General features: G+C 35.7%; 1 pseudogene; it reads right to left on the bottom strand.

The window, feature by feature from the left end:
• Window positions 1-342: 342 nt before the first annotated feature.
• LOC131276867 (vomeronasal type-2 receptor 116-like) lies at window positions 343-10,800 on the bottom strand (annotated as a pseudogene).
• Between the last annotated feature and the right edge of the window lie 2,800 nt (window positions 10,801-13,600).

Genomic DNA, 13,600 nt, shown 5'->3' with positions numbered 1-13,600 from the left:
ATGAAAGAAAGGAAATGTTGATAGTGTTTATAAGGGAAATTAGGAAAACAGAAGTGCAAAACAAAGTGGGAGAATATCTGTAAATTTGGTAATTATACACACAATGAATGCAGAGTACCCATATTCATCAGTGTATTTGATACGAGGAAACAAAAATGTAATTTAAAGTTAAAAATTTAGATGGCTGAAAGATGTGTTCCTGAACACTTTGAGAGAATGTAGGAAATTCATATGTTAATTGATGGTAAATTACATTATATTTATATCTAATACCTGAATGCAAGCATGGAGTAGATTTTCATCAGTTTCCCTATTTGTTTTAGTAACCAAATGAGATAAAACTTAAGAAGACTTATTGTCCCCAGAATGTGTTTTATTCCATAACCCATGGTGAGTGTTCCTATCTGGCCTTAAGAAAATAATATAGCACTTTGGAGCAAAGATGCAGCCTAGTAATCCAGCACTGGAAGCCAAGATGGAGAAGATCTCCACAGCTGCCATGACCTTGCCCTTGGTGCTGTGGTAGACAGGGAGGAAAGTGACCCAAACACTGCAGAACACCAACATGCTGAAGGTCAAGAACTTGGCTTCATTAAAGGTGTCAGGAAGGTTCCTGGCCAGGAAAGCTACAATGAAGCTCACAAAAGCCAGGCAGCCCAGGTATCCTAGGACACAGTAGAAGGCAGAGGCTGAGCCCTTATTGCATTCGATGATGATATAACCAGGCTCAGAGTGTGCATCTTTATCAACAAATGGAGGAGAGGTTCCCAGCCAGATGCCACAGAGTGTCATCTGGATCAGGGAGCAAAAGGGAATAACAAAGTTAGGTGCCCCTGATACCAGCCACTGCCTCATCCTTCTCCCTGGAGCAGTCACCTTGAATGCCAGAACCACTGTGATTGTTTTGGTCAAAACAGTGGACACAGCCACAGTAAACACAATTCCAAACGTGATTTGTTGGAGGATGCAGATGGCTGTGTTTGGGCGACCAATGAAGAGTAAGGAGCAGAGGAAGCAGAGCTTGAGGGAGATGAGAAGGATGTAGCTGAGGATCCTGTTATTGGCCTTGACTATGGGAGTTTCTCGGTATTTCACAAAGACCCCAAGAATAACCGCAGTGAGAAAAGAGAAGCAAAGAGCTGTGCAGACCAGAGTCATACCCAAAAGGTCTCCATAAGCCAGGAAGGTCACAACTTTTTGGAGGCAGTGATTTCTCTCACTGTTTGCATATTGATGATCTGCACACTTCACACACTCATCCATATCTGGTGAGAAAAGCAACATGTCATCAGATCATGTTCAGTAATTTTAACTTTTTTATAAGTCCCTGAAAGAAACACATTGGATACTTTTATTCTTTTTTGTCAACTTGCATTGAATTCACAAAAGTGTGTGTTATAATCTGTTTATTTTTCTTCCCTCAAACTTTCTCTTAGAACTCTGACCTTCTTTCAACATTCAGACCTTCAATTGGATAGGATTTGCTCTTTTCATTTAGTGTTGAGTTTCGATTTCTTCTTAGAGATATATTTCTTCTAGAAATATATTCACTGGTGGGTAACATATACTCATAAAGAGCACATATTATAATTGCATGATTTATGAATTATGAAGAAGGAAACACATGGGTAACAATATAAAAGCCAAAAACTGGAACTAAGCTGCCCATCTGAAGCTCCTTTCCTAACTTCTTCAAATAATTACATCTCCCACATCTTCGAAGATGCTACCTTGCTGATTTCTAACATAGATTACTTCTGCTTGGGTCATTTTACTCAATATTATTTATATGATATTCTTCTATGTTACAGTATGCAGATATGTTTTCTTTTTACTAACACTTCTAGTCTGCTAAACCTTCATTCTCTTCACTCTGCACCCATCTGCTAGTAACGTCTACTCAACTTCCTGACTCTGCAGATTTGGTACTTCTAGACCTCTCTTATAAGATATTGTACAATATTTTTTCTTTCTTTAACTTTCATATTTCAATAGTGTAATATTTACAAGTTTCTTTTAATTAGCCTCATATCTCAGAAATTCATTTTTTACTTGTTGCCAAATAATGTACTGTGGTGTGTATGTCCCATATTTTATCAATTTAGCTCTTGATGGACACTTGCATTATTTCCACGTTTGTATTATGAATAATGCTTCTATAAATATTGTACACAATTACCATTCTGAGAACCTCTTTTCATATTTAATATAAACCTAGAAGTGGATTGCCAGGTCATGTGGTGATTCTATACTTCAATTTTTAAGGAAGTCCTATAATGCTTCCCACAGTGGCTGAACTAAATTACATTCCCACAAACAGGCGTTAGAATTCCAATTTCTATGATTCCTCTCCAACAATTGTTATTTTATATTTTTAAAATACAGTTATCTTTTTTGGGTGTGAAGTAGTAAAAACTATTCACTTATACTGCTGGATAGATTTCAATTATATTAATACATCATATTTTATTTACACATTTTACTGGTGATAGATGATTAAATGTTTATGCGTTTTGATTACTATCGATAGTGCTGCTCTGAGCATCTTTAGACATCCAGTACAAATATGATGCTCCATTACTGGGTCATATGCTATATAAATATTCATCTTTCTAAATAATGCCATCCACTTTTCCAACTACTTACACCAGTTTAAATTTTAGCAATCAACATTCATTTCCTTGTACCATGTTCCCTTAGACCCTTGACATGGAAGTTGTTTAATTTTTGCTATTATGGGGGATGCTTTGAGCTTTTTCACTGTAACTTTTGTTTGGAATTTCTTGGAGAGTAGTTAATCTGTACACTAGCTCATATGTGCTTTGCACATTTCAAGCTTTTTTTGAGGAAAGAGCTTGTGCTCAAGCCATGCCCTTTTTAATGATGTATTTTCTGTCTCTCTTGTGATTTAGTAAAAGCATATATATGCTAGGAATGATTTCTCACTGGCTAGAACTATTTTACACATTTTATCCAACTTTGGTTGTTCCCTTCTATTTCCAATTTGGTAAGCAATGGTTTTGTTGTTTGTTTTTAAATAATGAATGGATACTCAATTTTATTCAATGTTTTCCTGAATTTTTTGAAATGATGGTTTCTCCTTTTCAAGGTGCTCATGTACTGATTTATTTTGCATAAAATAAACTTCATCACAATAAGTTCTTTATGTTATATAGCTGGATTTGGATAGCAGCTTTTCTTTTCAGCAAATATGAGTTTAGGCTCAAGAGCAAAATTGACCCATTATTTTATTGCTTACAGCAATGTTATCAGACTTTGGTATCAATGTTAAGCACTTCTCGTAAAATTAAATGTGCAGTTTTTCCAGATTTTCCTAGTATCTGTAAATGTTTGAGTAGATAAGGATCCTTTGTCCTTGAAAGTTTGGTTGCCTTTTTCAGTGAAGTCATTGGTCTCCCAATTTTTTTTAGGAGATATGTCATTTTAAACTATGGTTTAAAACCCAAACGGATATGAATATTTTCAGATTTTCCATTTTTCTTGGGATGGTTATGGTAACTTTTATTTTTGTGGGAATTTGAGAATTTCATTTAAATTTTCAAATATTTTGGCATGAAGTTATTTTTACTATCCTTTTATGATTTAATATTTCTGTACATATTTCCCACTTTTAAATCTTTTCACTGTTTATTATGCAAATTTTCTTAATTCATTATTCTATCAATTCATCATTACCTAACAATTTGTCTTTCATTAGATTTAGCTTTGAGTTTTATCCTTTCATATTTGTCTTTTATTACATTTTCTTTTTATAGTTATTATTTTCAATCTTCCACTTTCTTTATGTTTATTCTAATGTTATTATTTTAGTTTGTGATACTTAAACATCAGATTTTTTATATTTAAATATGCATACTAATAATACACACATAGGCATATAAAATTTAACATTAAATATTAGTCTCTGAAGATACCTTTAGCCCTATCATATAAGACACGAAATGTGGCAATTTCAATTTTAAACATTTCATAAATCCTATCATACTATTTACTTTAAACCGTGGGCTATTTAATAGTGTATTTCTTAATCTCCAAATGTATGAGAATTGACTTTGTAGATATACTATTCTTTTACATGTGCATGTGGAGCATTTACTCAAACTTGCTTATAACCAATGTGTACTTGAATCATTTTCCCAAGTTGACTAAATGCCAGGTTATATCATCAGAACAACATGTCTCAAAAAACTGAAACAACAGTAACCATTTCAGGGAATTAAATTGCATACTAATCACCAAAAGAAACTTAGAAATTTACCACCATAGAAGTGATTCTATATTTTAATATCATGAATATGAATAATTTCAAGATGTTAATTATACTATGAAAATAATATTAAAGACTATTCTACATCATATCTCAAACCCCATCCTCAATATTCTGTGTGATCCTGTCACATTGAAACTCTTTTCCGGTGCTCTGAATCTCTGAATATTATATGCAGTGGTGGTTTCCTTTTCTTCATTTAAAATAATTTGGCCAAGATTTTATTCCTCCCTTCACTCATTTTACATAATACTAATTTCCTGCCTCTCTGAAGAACCCATGAGACCCGTCCTCTCAATGCAGGTACGGGTCAACAGGTTCCTGTTCAAACATTCACTGTGTGCTTTAAGCATGGACCAAAAAAGTCTATGTTTTTCTCCCCAATTATCTGGGAACTTGAGGAGAGGGAAAACTAAAACTCCTCATCAAGGGTAAGTTAGGTCATCTTCATTTGTACACAATAGAAATAAATATTTCTAAAATCATTCCCAAACATTCTGAGCAGCTGCTCTGTGTCATGAACAGTTTTAGGCACAGAAACTGAGGAAGGTCTAAACACATTACATAAATATAATCTAAACAAGCTTTCACTCAATATGGAAATCAGGTACTTGGAACACCATGTACTAAATTCCAAGAGAGGGAGGAAAGGTGTATTAATTTTGTGGTATCAACAAAAGGGATTCCTAGAGACTATTTGGCCTTACATGTGTCTGAACAATGACTCAATTAAGCTAGTTCTGGGCAGAGAATTGGTGTCATTTCAAAGGGAAATATTTTTTATTGTAAAAATGAAATACTATACAAAGGAAGGAAGAATTTTGTTTCTGTAGTTGTCCTCCAGATTCTTTCTAATACCTTGTATGAATTGGGGATATAAAGGAGATTTGGGGACATTTTTGTGGGCATAAACTTACCTGTCTCATTGGAAATCTCATTCTCTGGGCAGGGAGTGCAAAGAAAACAACAGGCAGCCTTTCCCTCCTGAAAGGTTTTCCTGAATCCAGGAGAACACTTCTCACTGCATACAGATTTGGGAGTCTGGGAAGAAATCAGAAACATGCTCTTAACAGTGAATCTTTAATTCATCAGTATTTAGATTGTTGGCATATTGGAGCACCAACAAATTTAAATTTCAAATTCCGAAGTCAAATTAATTGATAAGATATCAAGTTTATAACATGGTATGAAATATAATAACTTAGATATGTATCTTAAATAAATGTTTTCTTTTTCCATCCTTTGGATAGTAGGTGAGAAAATTTATCAAGTGAAATGGTAAGTGGTTAAACTAATAATCCGATCATGTACTTAGCTGGAAGGAGGGTATAAAGCCTCTGTGTTGCTTAGGTTAATGTATTAACACGGTCACTGTTTGGTCAAGTAAACTCTGGGCTAATTGTTATAAAGGATATTTATGGATGTTAATCATCATGTAATAAACTGCATAAATGGCTGATTACATGTACAATCAACCAGGGAGGTTTCTGTCAACAATGAATAAGGTTTTTTACAATCAGACTACCTTAAAACAGGAATTGATTTCAGGATTTGGAGAGAATTTCCCAGCTCCTGTTTGGACAGGCAGCGTCTCCCGGGAACTGATCAAGGGCCTTCATGGCACCTTCATTGGAGCCCCTGTTTTCAGCCTGCCTGCAGAATCTGGACTTGGCCATCCCCATGGTCACATGAGAGAATTTTATTGAATCTCATACTATTCACAGATACCTCCTGTTGATTCTGTTTCCTTAGAGAAACTTGCCTATTACAATCTCCATGACAAGATTTTTGATATTTTGTTGTAATACTCTGCATGGTAATTGAGTCCTACCCACCTCTGAAAATACTGTGGCCCATTCTATCACCTCCTCAGATATAGACCATTGTTGATCTCGTGGCACAGCTGAGTCAAATTGTCCTACTTTAACTTTAAGTCCAAAACCTTCTGGAAAATTCCAAAAGTTGAGAATGTCATAACTGGCTTCCAATTTCCCTTCATCATCAAAATACACTGGGTCACCAGCAGGTTTGTTAAGTTGGATGTTCTTCAGAAATGGGTGAAGCTAAAAGAGACACACCTGTGAGGAAGTGGGTCCTCTGATCAAGGACAGATCACCAAGGTCAGAACATCCCTGATACTCTGTAATCCCTGCTTCCTAAGGCAGTTTTATTATTAACATTCAATTAAGTAAAAAAAAGAAACCTTAAGGAGGACTAAAATGTCATAGCATAAAATATTAAGTTTCAGGGGAAAACTCCAAATACAACGAGATGAAAACAATCTGCGAGTGTGGAATACAGACAAACCTTATTAGAAGAATCATATCTAAACACTCTCAATTGCTAACTGAATTCTCCCCAAGCAAGGTCATCAATATCTGAAGAGCTTGCAGAATTAAATGATATAATTTATATACAGTATCTAACAAAGTGCCTAAAGCTAATTCAAAAACTAGTTTGTCCCTGCTGTCATGTAATTGTTCAATGGAAGAGGTCTAGGTATTTTATATTAAAACTTTAAGTGGGCAGAATGTTGGGGGCCTTAGTAACAAGAAGCATTGCCATTGACTAATAATTCCTTCCCTCTCTGCCATTGGCACCTTCCTGTTCATTACCATTTCTGCATAGGGCTAGATTTACCTCTTAGACAGTGAACAAGCAAATCATCTCTGACACTTTTCAAGAGACAGCCCTAAACTTCTTGACTTGAGCATATGCTGCATTCCAAGAAATTTATGATTATGACATATTGTGAAATACACATGCTATTCAATGGAAGAGGTATTACCTGCCAAGGGTAAATCACCAGTTCAAATCCATTTTCCACTGACTGTACTTCTACTTGTTGAAGAAGAATTTCATGAAGGCTCTGAGCCACAGCATACACTGCATTATAAACATTATAACTTCCTTCATTCATGTCCTTGTCAAATAGCCACCAAGGCAACAACTCCAAGGAGGCATTGGGAGGACAATTCTCCAGAGTGTTGCAGTCAGATTCAGAAACCAAGCAATCAAAAGAGACGTACCACAATTTAGTGAGATAAAAGTCTTCTGGGTATTTTGAAGGTTTAACTGTCTGGATGAAAGTTTTGAAACCAGGCATATCAGCAGTGTGGTGTGAAAAAATGAGGGCCCCATGGAGTGAGTCAAGTAAAAATTTCTCTCACTGGTGGTAAAATCCCACTGTGAGGTTGTAACCCAAACTTTCCCTAAAACTAAGAGTCTCCATCTCCAAAAGCTCAATCCCATTAGGGAGTCGGAGTCACCGTAAAAGACAGTCACATTCACTGCTGATTTTCTGATCTGGAAATGATATTGCCAGTGTTTTGAAGAATATGTCCTCTCAGTGACAGGGATCATTTCCAAGAAGGCTGTGCAGACTCCATTTTTGTCCATCTCTGCCCTCAAGTCCCAAAGAAACTTTACACCTCTCTTGTCTTCTGAGATGACTAGTCCCACCCAGTTCCAGCTGAAATGGAGCATCACTGAGACCATTGCAAGGGCCAGAGTTGTGTCCTTGGGGGCCATCTGATAAAGAGATGACCGCTTGCCATCATCACTCAGTTGTGGGTCATAGAGGCCAAAAGCAAGCTAAAGGTAGGAGTGAAAGAGCTGGTATGAGAAAGAAGATTGGTCAGAAGCACAAAATCAGCCCTGATGAAAATTAAACAATGTATTATTTTTTATTTATTTTATTTTTTATTAAATTGTCTTTTGTTTTTAAGATACATAGATCACATACAATGTTACCTTAAAAAATATGAAATTCCCACATACCCAACACCCCAACCCACCACTACTCCTACATCAACAACATCTTTCATCAGTGTAGCACATTCACTGCATTTGGTGAATACATTTTGGAGTATTGCTGCACCATGTGGATTAGAGTCTACATTGTAGTTTATACTCACCCCCCCCCAGTACATTCAGTGGTTATGGCAGGATATTAATGTCCAGCATCTGTCCCTGCAATATAATTTTGGGCAACCCCAAGTCCCCAAAATGCCCCTATATCCAATCTCTTTACCCCTCTCACTGCCCTCAGCAACTATAGTGCCCACTTTTTCCAGATCAATGCTACATTTCTTCCATCACTAGTAAGAATATTTCTGTAGTAGAATATCAGTAAGTTCACTCTAATCCATATTTTACCTCTCCATCCTGTGGACTCTGGATTGGTGAAATCCACTCCACTTCTATATCAAGAGGGCACTCAGATCTCACATGGGTGATGCATGTGATTCTCCTACTTTGAGTTGTAGGCACTCTCAATTCCTAGTTGTGGTGGTTGACCAACTTCAACCTCCCTGTTAGCTGACCTGGGTAAGTAGATACAACTCCAGGTACTGGTGCTCCTGAGGGCTACAGAGACACACAGGTCTACAATCATGGCAGCTGACTCTGGAGTTCAGTGCCTTGTCAGTGGACCCTATTTTGGAATTTGTGCTCCTCAGTGTGATGGAGGTGGACTCAGATGTGATCTTTCTACACATGCCTCTTCTGTCAATTTTACTGCACCTGTGGTTGGCACTGGGGTTGGTGTATATCCAGGAGACCTGAACCTCAAGAATGACCAAATTGCAGCTGGGCTCTGAGCCTCAGCAGAGTTGTAAATCCTACTCACTGGTTCATTAAACAATGTTTTAAACAGGAAAAAGGAAATATTTGCTCTTCTTACTTTCTAATAATCTCCCTATCCCTGAGAGCATATTGGAAACTACTTGATCAGTCTCAACGGTCTAGGAAACTCCTTTGGCTCTACTCACTTGGTTTCACATATGTTCTAAAAAATGACATGTGAACATCCCATCATGTCACTGTGTATTGGGGCTGTAACCTTTGAGACATGAGTAACCACAATTTCTTCATTTGACCTTTTCTTTTAAGGTCCCTGAAATTAGCAAAGGAAACATTAATTTATCTTCCCTCCCATCTAATGAGGCTCACCTGTGGAATTTTGTAGAGTTCCAGCAGTGTCCCAATCTGGGCAGAAACTGCCCATGTTGTTCCTGTAAGGGCTGCTACAGACTTGCTCTCTTTCCTACAGGTGTAATTAGGAATGTCCTTGCCCAGCCCTGATTGCCAAATGATGGGATTCTCCAATGTCCTCTGTTCACTGTGTAGTGAATTGTACAGATCAAATCCTAAAGTAATGTTGGGCAAAAGATGGGGGTTCCTGTTGATCTCTTCAATAGCAAAAACCAAGGCCAGAACATACTGGTAGTTCTTGGTCTGAAACCTGTATGGAATGCAAAGTTATATTTAGACAGAAGACTCAAATCATGATTCTATTCAAAGTCAATAAAATGACCAAATTAAGGATGAAAGCAGAAATTGAGTCATTCTTGATTAGTGCTTCTGAAGCCTTGGAAATCAGCTAATCCTAAAAGAGCTAAAAGACATTTGAAGGCTATGACTGAATTTTGTATCTTTGGAGGAAGATGATACTGTTTACAAAGGAAAGTGTAATGAGTGAAAAAATTCATAAAGGATTTTTAATTTATTCTTTATATCAGGAAACAAGAATTATTTTTTCACATTAACACATTATTAAATGGTTTATATAATAGCAGGATTATTGTCATGAGTTTAGAGTAATTCCAACTGAAGGGTATATCTCTTCAAAAGTTCAGTTCCACAGCATAAGCAGAATTGGATAAGAGAGGCAGAGGGGCATAACATCTGTTGGGTGAAAAGTGTCGACAAGAAGATCGATAATCAATTAGCCTTAGGTTCTACCCCATCAAGTTGTGGACATGCCCTCTTCCAATGATGACATACTGGAAAGAATGTCAGAGCACAGAATAGGAAGAATCATGTAAGGCAGGAATATTTGGGAGAAGGAAACTGATGAAGTGCAAGGTGATCCCTACCTATACCTAACAGGTCTGGAAGCACTGTAGTATACTAAAGGGTAAGGTGTCATGATGTCTAGGAAGTCTCTTAACCATTTCTTAATCAAAATATTACAATCCTAATAACTTTAACAAATAATCCCAGATCTTCCTTTGTACTCCCTTCATATGACCCTTACTCTTCATCTTTATTGTTGATTTGTGCACAGTTCCACTTCCTTTATTAATAGCCCCTTTTGCAGGACAAATGAAATTCCTTTCATATTTTTACCTGGCCATTGAATTTCCAAGAAGAACAAAAGTCTCCTGCATCCATTACAAACAGTCTTTTTCACAGGCTTGATTAACACACTAGTAGCTATCGCTTACTGTGCATTTCAACAGTTCGACACAGGTTTTCACGTGTGCTCAATCAATCAAACTTGTCAAATTTTTCAAACATAATTTATGTTTAGTAGATATATGTTGTCATTTTAGAGAGAAATATTGAAATTTCTCACTATGATGCCTTGTTTATACCTTGTTTCATTATTTATTTGTTTGAGGATATTATATATTTATAATAATTGCTATTCATTTGTGAAGATTTGAACCTTTTTTTTAATATGAATGTACCTACCGCTCAATTCCTAAGGATGCATTTATCCTCATCCAGATATAAATATACTTACCTCTGGTTAATTATGGTTTTTAACTTTTGTAATCTAGGGTATCTTTAGAGCTACACACTTTGGCTTTCAAGTTTTCATTTTTCTTTATATGTGTCTTATAAACACATTTTATAAGGAAGTAGGATGGTATAGTCCCTATGGAAAAAAAAATGAATTATCTACTGGAATCTCTTCCACAATATAAAAAAAGAAGGAGCACCATAGCCGTGACAAACACCAAGCAGGAAATGATATGAAATAATCGTAAAAAAGTACTATTAGCGAATTAGGTAATAGTTTATCAGTCTTCACTTTTCTGCAATGATAAAAAAGTGCACACTCAAATAAGTAGATGAAGCTTTAAAGAACATTGAGCATCTAACTGAATATATTTGTTTAGGAGAAGAGTATTTTCTTAACATGATTAAACACAAAAACAAAAATGACTTAAATTGAGAAATTAGAGTTTGCTTAATGCAAAGATAGTGAAGCAAAATTGGAGGTGGCTGAAGGTCGGGCATGGAAGGATCACCCCCACACAGGGGCTGATCTGCACAGTCTAATACTCTCCCCATTCAGGATCTGAATGGCCAAAACCATTAGCCAAGTTTGCTGATGCAGAATGTCATATGCTTCATGTATTGCGGTATGTCCTGAGCTTGAAGAATCCCTGAACAAAAAGCATTTTCTTTAAAATCAAGGGGAGGATGAGTTTTGTTAATTCCAGGATTGCCTTGTACCTTACTGGCATTGCTAGCCTATTACAAAATGCAATAAAATAACAGGCAAAAAAGAATGGAAAGAAAGGAGCAAACCACAATCTTGCTGGAAGCAAGAGGTTCACATGAGAAACGCAAGAGAAAACGTGAAAAGTATTTTTAATTGAAAAGGAAGTAGCCAATCAAATATGTACAACCCTTAACAATGTTTAAATATAATATCAATAATTTATGAAGCTTTATGGGAAACAGATATGGTAGCAATAGATTAATAATAAATTCTTAATATTAATAATGGTATAATATTGGGCAATTTCATTTATATATTTTAATACAAGTAAAAATTAATATAATTCGTAATTGATATTATTAAGACATTTTAACAATAAATGCACTGTAAATTTACCTATAAATCAATTTGTCTGTTACCTGTGAACAAGACCACAAAGCTCTACTGAGGAATGTAAATGCATAACAAACAGGGAAGTGGGTCTAATTCAGTGGTTGAGCACCTGCTTTCCATGTAAGATGTCCCACACTCAATCCCTCGTACATCCCCCAAAATATTACAACTACGTCAATAGTCTACAAATGTTCTATAAAAGTTTAGTACTATTATTATTGAATTAATGAAAGTTTTCTAATAATGATTGAAGTAATGAGTGCAGAAATATGTGATAATACCAAATATCATTGATTGCACACTTTTGATGAATTGTATGCTTCTTAAATATGTATCAATAAAATTGATTGTTTAAAAAAAAGTTAGCACAATTAGTAGATTCCCAGTTACCAGGGCACAGAGGATGAGGTGAAGGAGAAGGTGGAATTATTTTTTAGTGGGCATGGATATATTCTTAGAGATGATGTACACATTTGGGTAATGGATGTTGGTGACAGCAGCACAATGATCATTTGGAATATTTGAGTGGTATATATGTTATTATAAACTATTTTTAAAAATCATTGAGACATTTATAAAGTTAATGTGAATAGAGCTTGAGGTTTCTGGAAATATGGTAAGTTCAGGAAATTATTGAAATAATTGAGAACACTAAGGGGAGAATATAACAGAAAAACCAATAATTGCAGTATTTAATTAGGCACAATATTTTAAATAGAATGGGAATGGCATTGGAAGATATGGATAGATCAACAGGACAGGACAGAAAATGGAGAACCAATCTGTGTTTAAGTGACTATTTCACGCATTATCAAGCTGGTCTTGGAAAAATGAACTGTTTCATTAGTGATGAAAGTATATAATTTTGGAATATAAAATGAGGTAATCTACTACATACTTGAGGCAAAATCTTTCCAGTTCTCAAAGGAAACACAAAGTAGTAGAATAAGCACATCTATTTATCAACCTGTAGATTACGGAGACATTGCCAGAAAGGCACTCAAAATAAAAGAAAATATACCTAAATTTTACTTTAACTGAAATTTCATGTTGTTTTTTATTTAAAGATATGTTACGGAAAAATATTTAAAGCTAGCAACAACATAATGATGAAATGAATTTTTAATGAAAATGCTCTTGTTAATTCCACTAACAACAATATTCTTAAAAAGCGAAAAGCCCTAGATGTGAATAGAAAAATGGCTAAAGCCCTGAAAGGCAAATCACCACACCCCGAGGTGGATTAAGTGGATAGCAGAGTGTAAGAAAAAAAGCAGTTAGTGAGTACTCTTCTGTCAGACATTACACCACTCTTTCCCTCAGCCTTAGAGGGTTCTTAAAACAAGCTGGGACAGATGGGAAAATCTGGCCTTCTACCCCAGGAAATTCAGGTCAAAATGTCCCTGAATGAAGTGAAACTTCAAGGGATCATGTCCCTGAATGAGCCAAGCTCTACTCCTGCATTAAAAGGCAGCAACCAGCAGCATCCTTCAGAATGAGGTGTGTGCATCAGTCATTGATGACAATGGGACAAATATATTTTGGAAAATTATGGAGAGGAAATAACTGTTTCATTAGTGATGAAAGTATATAATTTTGGAATATAAAATGAGGTAATCTACTACATACTTGAGGCAAAATCTTTTCAGTTCTCAAAGGAAACACAAGTAGTAGAATAA

This window comes from Dasypus novemcinctus, chromosome 30 (genome assembly GCF_030445035.2).
Source record: "Dasypus novemcinctus isolate mDasNov1 chromosome 30, mDasNov1.1.hap2, whole genome shotgun sequence".
Taxonomy (NCBI): domain Eukaryota; kingdom Metazoa; phylum Chordata; class Mammalia; order Cingulata; family Dasypodidae; genus Dasypus; species Dasypus novemcinctus.
This window is presented reverse-complemented; position numbering and strand designations above follow the sequence as displayed.